This window comes from Brassica napus, chromosome C5, assembly GCF_020379485.1.
Source record: "Brassica napus cultivar Da-Ae chromosome C5, Da-Ae, whole genome shotgun sequence".
Lineage (NCBI taxonomy): Eukaryota > Viridiplantae > Streptophyta > Magnoliopsida > Brassicales > Brassicaceae > Brassica > Brassica napus.
This window is the reverse complement of record NC_063448.1, coordinates 24,177,005-24,184,831: the sequence shown is the minus strand read 5'-3', so window position 1 is coordinate 24,184,831 and position 7,827 is coordinate 24,177,005. Positions and strand designations below refer to the sequence as shown.

Below are 7,827 nucleotides of genomic sequence, written 5' to 3'. Positions count from 1 at the left end.
TGAGAGTTTGTGAGAGGAGGGGAGAGTGATAGAGATGGATTCGCGGGGGCTGGGGGTAGGTTTAGGGTCGTCCGGTTCGGTCTAGGGTGGTTAGGGTCGGTTTACTTGAAGTAAACCGGGGTTTAGAGTCAGAAAACTTACCTGGACCGGTTCGGGAGCGACGTGAGGGTGTCGCTGCGAGAGGTCGCTCCCGAGTCCTTCTCTCGCGTCGTGATTCGACGAAAACGCGAGCGACTCTGGAGTGTCGCTCTCGAAACCTCGCTCTAGAGATGGGGCGACTTCGAGGTGTCGCTCTAGGACGTTGCTCCGTGGCAGTTTTTGAGCTCCGTGACAACGAAAACGCGAGCGACTTTGAGGTGTCGCTCCCGTAATGTCGCTCCCAGCTGGAGCGACTTCGAAGTGTCGCTGTGTGAGGTCGCTCCCACGCACGACATTTGCTCGAACCTGCATCGATCAAGCACCTGCACACGACTTCTCTCTCCCCCCTTTTTTTTTCTTTTTATAAGATGAAAATAAAAATACCAATGCAATATATACAAGGATACGCATGGGACTTCCTCCCAAGTGAGCTTGTTTTAAGTCTCTAGCTTGACTTTGCCTCTTTTTGGATTAGGCCGGGGTAGGGTCAGACAGTGGAGTTGAAACCCCATCTTCCTCTGGTGCAGTAGCCATGTAGAGCTTAACCCTTTGCCCATTGACTGTGAAGTCTCTTCCATCAGTACTCCACAAAACTATTGCTCCATATGGCCTAACCTCTTTGACTTTGAAAGGACCTGACCACCTTGACTTAAGCTTTCCTGGAAATAGCTTCAGCCTAGAGTTGTAGAGAAGAACTTGATCTCCTTCTTTAAACTCTCTCTTCAGGATATTCTTGTCATGGAAAGCTTTAGTCTTCTCCTTGTAGATCCTTGAGTTCTCAAAAGCATCCATTCTTATCTCATCAAGCTCATGTAGCTGAAAAATCCTTTTCTCCTTGGCACTCTTGATGTCAAAGTTCAGCAACTTTATTGCCCATAGTGCCTTGTACTCAAGTTCCACTGGCAGATGGCAAGCTTTCCCATACACTAGGTTGAAAGGTGTGGTGCCCAGTGGTGTCTTGTACGCTGTCCTATAAGCCCAAAGTGCATCATCGAGCTTATTGGACCAATCCTTCCTTGTGATCCCCACAATCTTCTCCAAGATAGACTTGATCTCCCTGTTAGAAATCTCAACTTGGCCACTTGTTTGGGGGTGATAAGGGGTTGCCACCTTGTGCTTCACACCATTCTTCTTGAGAAGTCCCTCAAGCAGTTTGTTAATGAAGTGGGAACCTCCGTCACTGATCACAACTCTTGGGACTCCAAACCTTGGAAAAATGTTGCTCTTGAACATCTTGGTTACAACTCTAGCATCATTGGTGGGGCTTGCAATAGCTTCCACCCATTTGGAGACATAATCGACAGCCACAAGGATGTATTTGTTTCCAAAAGATGATGGAAACGGTCCCATGAAGTCAATACCCCACACATCAAACACTTCAACTTCAAGGATTGGATTCTGAGGCATCTCATTCCTCTTTGTGATGTTTCCTCTTCTTTGGCAAGAATCACACTTTGAGACAAAGTCTTGTGTATCCTTGAACATATGTGGCCACCAGAATCCAGCTTGTAATACTTTCGCAACTGTCTTGAAGGTGGCAAAGTGGCCTCCATAAGATGATCCATGACACTGTGTAAGGATCCCATCAATCTCCTCATTTGCAACCACTCTTCTATAAAGCTGATCCTTGCAGAGAATGTAGAGATAGGGTTCATCCCAGTAGTATCTCTTCACATCCTTGTAGAACTTCTTCTTGGCATAGCCCACAAGATTCAAAGGTTCTCTTCCTGTGGCTAGGTAGTTCACCAAATCAGCATACCAAGGTTCCTTCTCTTCTGTTGCTTTGACTTCTTCCAGCTTCCTACCAGTCTCACAAACTGCTATCACTGCTTCAATAGCCATGATCTGCTCCTCAGGAAGTCCTTCGTCAATAGGAATACCAGACTCTACCCTCAACCTGGACAAATGATCAGCTACACCATTCTCAACCCCGGGCTTGTCTTTAATCTCCATATCAAACTCTTGAAGCAAAAGGATCCACCTCAAAAGCCCGGGTTTTGCATCCTTCTTGGCCAAAAGGTGTCTCAAAGCAGCATGATCTGTGTAGACAATGACTTTAGACCCAACCAAGTAGCTCCTGAATTTCTCAAAGGCAAAAACAATTGCCAGCATCTCCTTCTCTGTTGTGGCATAACGTATCTGAGCATCATTGAGGGTTTGGCTGGCATAGTAGATCACATGGGTTTTGCCATCTTTCTTCTGCCCAAAACAGCTCCCACAGCATAGTCACTAGCGTCACACATGATCTCAAAAGGGAGATCCCAATCAGGTGGCTGGACAATTGGAGCACTAATGAGTTCACCTTTCAGCTTCTTGAAAGCTTGTAGACATTCCACATCAAAACTGAAAGTGGCTTCCTTGCACAGCAGCCTGGTCAAAGGTCTAGTGATCATGGAGAAGTCCTTGATGAACCTCCTGTAGAACCCAGCATGACCAAGAAAACTCGGATGTCTTTCACTGTCTTTGGTGGGGGCAAACCAACCATAACATCGATCTTGGCTTTATCCACTTCAATCCCCTTCTCTGAAATCTTGTGTCCCAGCACAATCCCTTCCTTGACCATGAAGTGACACTTCTCCCAATTCAGCACAAGGTTGGTGTCTTCACATCTCTGTAGGACCCTGCACAAGTTTGACAAACAAGCAGAAAACGAAGATCCGTAGACAGAGAAATCATCCATAAATACCTCCACAACATCCTCAATCAGATCAGAGAAAATTGACATCATACACCTTTGAAAGGTGGCTGGAGCATTACATAGACCAAATGGCATCCTTCGATATGCAAAGGTACCATAGGGACATGTGAATGTCGTTTTCTCTTGATCATTGGGGTGTATGGGGATTTGGAAAAATCCTGAGTACCCATCAAGAAAGCAGTAGAATGGGTGATTTGCAAGTCTCTCAAGCATCTGATCAATAAATGGTAATGGGAAATGATCCTTTCTAGATGCGGAGTTTAGTTTTCGGTAATCAATGCACATTCTATGACCTGTGATGGTTCTTGTTGGTATCAATTCATCCTTGTCATTTTTAATCACAGTGATACCACCTTTCTTTGGTACAACATGCACAGGTGATACCCATTTAGAATCTGAGATAGGGTAAATAACACCAGCATCTAAGAGTTTAAGAATCTCTTTCTTTACAACATCCTTCAGGTTAGGGTTTAACCTTCTTTGATGCTCGATAGAAGTCATTGATTCATCCTCAAGATGTATCCTATGCATGCACAAAGAGGGTGATATTCCCTTGATGTCATCCAGTGAGTAACCTATTGCCTTTCTAAATCTTTTAAGCGTTTTCAAAAGTTCAGATAGCTCAGTTTCAGTAAGTTCACTACTCACAATGACAGGATAAGTTTCATTAGGACCAAGGAATGCATACCTTACACCATGGGGTAGAGGTTTAAGCTCCACTTTAGGTGCCTTAAGCTCACTCCAGTCATTCTGCTGGGTGTCATCTTGCTGAGTGGCTGAGACTTCTTGGTGAACCATCTGTGGAAACTCCTCGTACTGATCCTTACTGACAAACCCCTGGTGTGAATCCAGCATCATCCCGTAGGCAGTACTCTCCAGGTTCTCAATCACCACAGCCTCTCTCTCTACAGTCAAAGCATGCTGTAGAGGGTCCTCTAGTGACAACTCTTCAAGGAGTTCATCAGCAAGGGCGTCCATCTCTTCAATGTAGAACACTTGCCCTTGAACTGTTGGCCTCCTCATTACCTCTTTGATGTCAAAATGGAGAATGTGCCCTTTACCCAGATGGAGATCAATCTTGCCTTCTTTCACATTAACAATAGCTCCTGCTGTTGCTAAGAAAGGCCTTCCAAGGATTAAAGGGTCTTGAGCTTCTTCACCCATTTCAAGCACCACAAAGTCTGTAGGGATCTCATAATTTCCAACCATCACTGGGAGGTCCTCTAAGATACCCACAGGGTACTTCACTGAACGATCAGCCAATACCAGAGAAAGTCTACACTTCTTGTACTGAGTGAAGCCGAGCTTCTTAGCAACAGATAGAGGCATCAAGCTGACACTAGCTCCCAAATCGCAGAGACATCTATCAAATACCATAGGTCCAAGAGCACAAGGTAATGTGAAGCATCCTGGATCTTCTAGCTTCTTTGGAATGACAAGCCTCTGAATGATAGCACTGCACTCATGAGTGAGAATCACCATGCCCTCCATCTCTTTCTTCTTTGCAGCTACAGCATCTTTCAGGAACTTGCTGTATTGAGGAATCAGCATGAAAGCATCAATAATGGGCATTGTGATCTGGACTTCACTCATTTGCTTTTCAAATAGAGCTTGGTACTTCTCTAGCAGCTGCCTCTTGAATCGACCTGGGAATGGGAGCTTGGGCTCATAGGCAGGAGGAACAAAAGAACTTTCACTGGCAGGAGTGACAACTTCACCATCCTTAACTGTTTTCTTCTCTTCTCCAACCTTTCCTTTTCCTTTGGCTTCCACTATCTTCTCTAAGATCTCGTCATTGATCTTCTCATCAACAATCACCACTTCATCATCTATGTTGATGGCAACCCCCTCACTTTGTTTCTCAGCATCCTTGGTGAGAGTTCTCTGAGGTAACTCCTTACCACTCCTGAGAGTGATAGATTTCATGGTTTCCTTTGGGTTTTGCTCAGATTTTCCAGGTAGAGAACCTTGTTGGCGATTTTGTTGAGTGTTCATGGCAGCAAACTGGTTCTCCAAAGCTCTGAACTTGTTGTTGAGCTCATTGTAGCTCCCATCAATCTTTGAGTGAAGGTTCTTCAACTCATAGCCAACATGCTTCTCACTTCTTGTTTGAGACTCCAGGATTTGTTTCAGTAGAGCTTCAGTGGTGTTGACCTGAGGAGTTGAGGTAGAGGGATTAGATTGCTGTTGGGAAGAATGGTTGCCCTTGTTGTTGAAACCAGGAGGAGGGTTTTGCTGAGGTTGATAGCTGCCTTGCTGATTATTCCGAGGCTGATAACCACTCTGTTGGTTGTTGGAATAGGATTTCTGTTGGTAGTTGTTGTACTGAAAGTTGGGCTCTTTCTTGTACCAGCTACCATTGTTGTTGATGAAACACAGCTCTTCCTGACCTTCCAAACCCTCAACTTCATGGACAACAACTGGTGTCTCTTGGCTTGGGTTGCCAACAAAGTGCAGCTGCTCTTGGGTAGCTTTGTCAGCAATGAGGATGTCTATCTTATCTTGTAGAGCCTTCAACTCCTTCCTCGTCTGCTTATCATCTGTTCTACTACCTCTGTCGTGGTCTCCACTGTAGACTGCATCACTTTTAACCATGTTGTCAACCAGCTCCTCTGCATCCTCCTCAGTTCTCCCCAAGAAGAACCCATTGCTAGCTGTATCCAGTCTGGCCCTGTACTTAGGAAGAGCACCACGGTAGAATGTGCTCAGCAAACTCTCCTTAGAGAAACCATGGTGTGGGCATTGAGCTTGGTAGCCCTTGAATCTCTCCCAGGCTTCACTGAATCCTTCCAAGCCCTTCTGTTGAAAGCTGGAAATCTCATTTCTCAGCTTAGCAGTTCTTGAAGTAGAGAAGAACTTCTCCAAGAATGCTCTCTTGCAATCATCCCAAGTGGTGATAGAGTCGCTGGGTAGAGACTTCTCCCACTGACGTGCCTTATCCCCCAAAGAGAAAGGGAATAGCTTGAGCTTTAAGGCATCTTCGGACACACCATTGGTTTTTGACAACCCACAGTAGCTGTCGAACCTGTCCAAGTGATCAAATGGATCCTCTAGAGCCAAGCCATGATACTTGTTGTTCTCGATCACGTTGAGGAGTCCTGATTTGATCTCAAAGTTGTTGGCTGCCACAGCGGGTGCTCGGATTCCCAATCTATGACCATGAATGTTGGGGCGATCGTAAGTGCCAATGGGTCGAGCTGCTCGCTGTTGGTTAGCTGGAGCATTGTTATTAGCGCCATTGACGCCTGCATCATGCTGATGAACGTCTCCCATATCAGTGTTCAGTCTTTGCAGTTGAGCCTGTTGCTCTTCTTCTTTTCTTTCTAGCACACTCTCTCTCTAAAGCTCTGATGTCTGCAGCTCGTGGAACTAGGTTTGATGGACCGTTGCTCCGCAAGTTCATACACCTGTAGAATAAGAGGAGGTGAAAAAGAGTCAGTAACAAAAGAAAATAAAAATGACTTAGTCTCAAGCAATTGACTAAATCTCAATGTTTAAATCTACTCAGAATTTGGCAACGGCGCCAATTTGATGTTAGGAGTTTTCAAGGCTCCTAAGACAAATGTTGTAGTATAAATGATTGTCGAACCAGTTCTGAGAGATATGAAAGCACCGAGAATGCAAGTAATCACTTAATCTAAGTGCAACCAATGGTTTTAAAAGGGTTTTTAAACTATAACTAACTAAAAGGAATAACTAAATGATACTTCTTAACTATGGGAAAAGAGAACTCATGGATATAGGGATTAGACCTCGGGTGATCAAGTTTCGAACTAAGGATGGCAAACGATCAATCAAACTATCAACCTTAAGCTTAGACACAATCCTAAACAAACTCTATGTCTAGATGAATGTTCATTTACTAACACAATCCAAGCATCAAATGTCTTTGGTTGAATAATATGAAAGTAATCATAACTAGCAAGTCCAATGGCTATCTTAGCACCTCAACAACAAATGTCTTTGGCAAAGTATGCTAAAAGCTAGGAAGAGTTGTCTCGGGCATTTCCTCGAACACCTTTCGGGTGAGAAATGCCTAAAGATCAACAACTGAGTGGCCAACTCAGAAGATGCATTAGGTTCACTCTGCTAGCAAGGAAATATGAATGATCTACACTAAACATCCTAGCTCTAACCTAATCACCCTTAATCTCCCTAACCCATGAATTCAAAGGGGGATTACTCACTAATCTCCATGATTCCTCTTAAACCCATGTGGATTTCAGATTAATCATGTAGAAAACACAAAAAAAATAGATATAAGAACACAGAATTTCAATAACAAAACTGATCAATTGATTCAAGAGATGACTTTCCAAAGGTTTTTGGTGGTTTTTCTTAGAACAAAGATGATCTGCCTCCTGGTGGCTTACAGAGTATTAAAACATAGGTTTAGAAAATAAAAACGTGCATCATGAAATGACCAAAAGGCCCTTGAGAAATCATAAGTTCGAGCAGAAATAAGACGCGGAGCGACCTCCGCTCGTCGCTCCGAGTAGTCGCTCCATGCTTCGGGAGCGACCTCGCTGTGTGTCGCTGCGAGGGAGGTCGCTCCGGACTCGTTCTCGCGTTTCGAGTGATGAAACGCGAGCGACCTCCGCTCGTCGCTCCGAGTAGTCGCTCCATGCTTCGGGAGCGACCTCGCTGTGTCGCTGCGAGAGGTCGCTCCGGACTCGTTCTCGATCTCCGGGTGATCAAAACGCGAGCGACTCTCCATGTCGCTCTGGTAAGGTCGCTCTGATAGGAGAAGCGACGACTTGACGGTGTCGCTCCGGATGGTCGCGGTAAGGTGCTCGCCCAATGATCACTTTAAACACTTTTTTGGGACTCCAATTGCACCCAAATGTCTCCAAGAACTCCATGTGGACTCCAATACCTGATAAGGACTCATGTATGCAAAATGCAACCTAAAACATGGCAAATCCTAATCTATATGATCAAAATGCCAGGGGTGAATGGAAATAAAACATTAGAAATATGCAAGATATCAA

General features: G+C 44.8%; 1 non-coding gene across 1 annotated transcript; it reads left to right on the top strand.

Moving 5' to 3' along the window:
- The first annotated feature begins 5,561 nt into the window (after positions 1 to 5,561).
- Positions 5,562 to 5,668, top strand: LOC125588050. Its single transcript, XR_007324446.1, has one exon. It is a non-coding gene; the product is annotated as a small nucleolar RNA R71 (small nucleolar RNA).
- Positions 5,669 to 7,827: the final 2,159 nt, after the last annotated feature.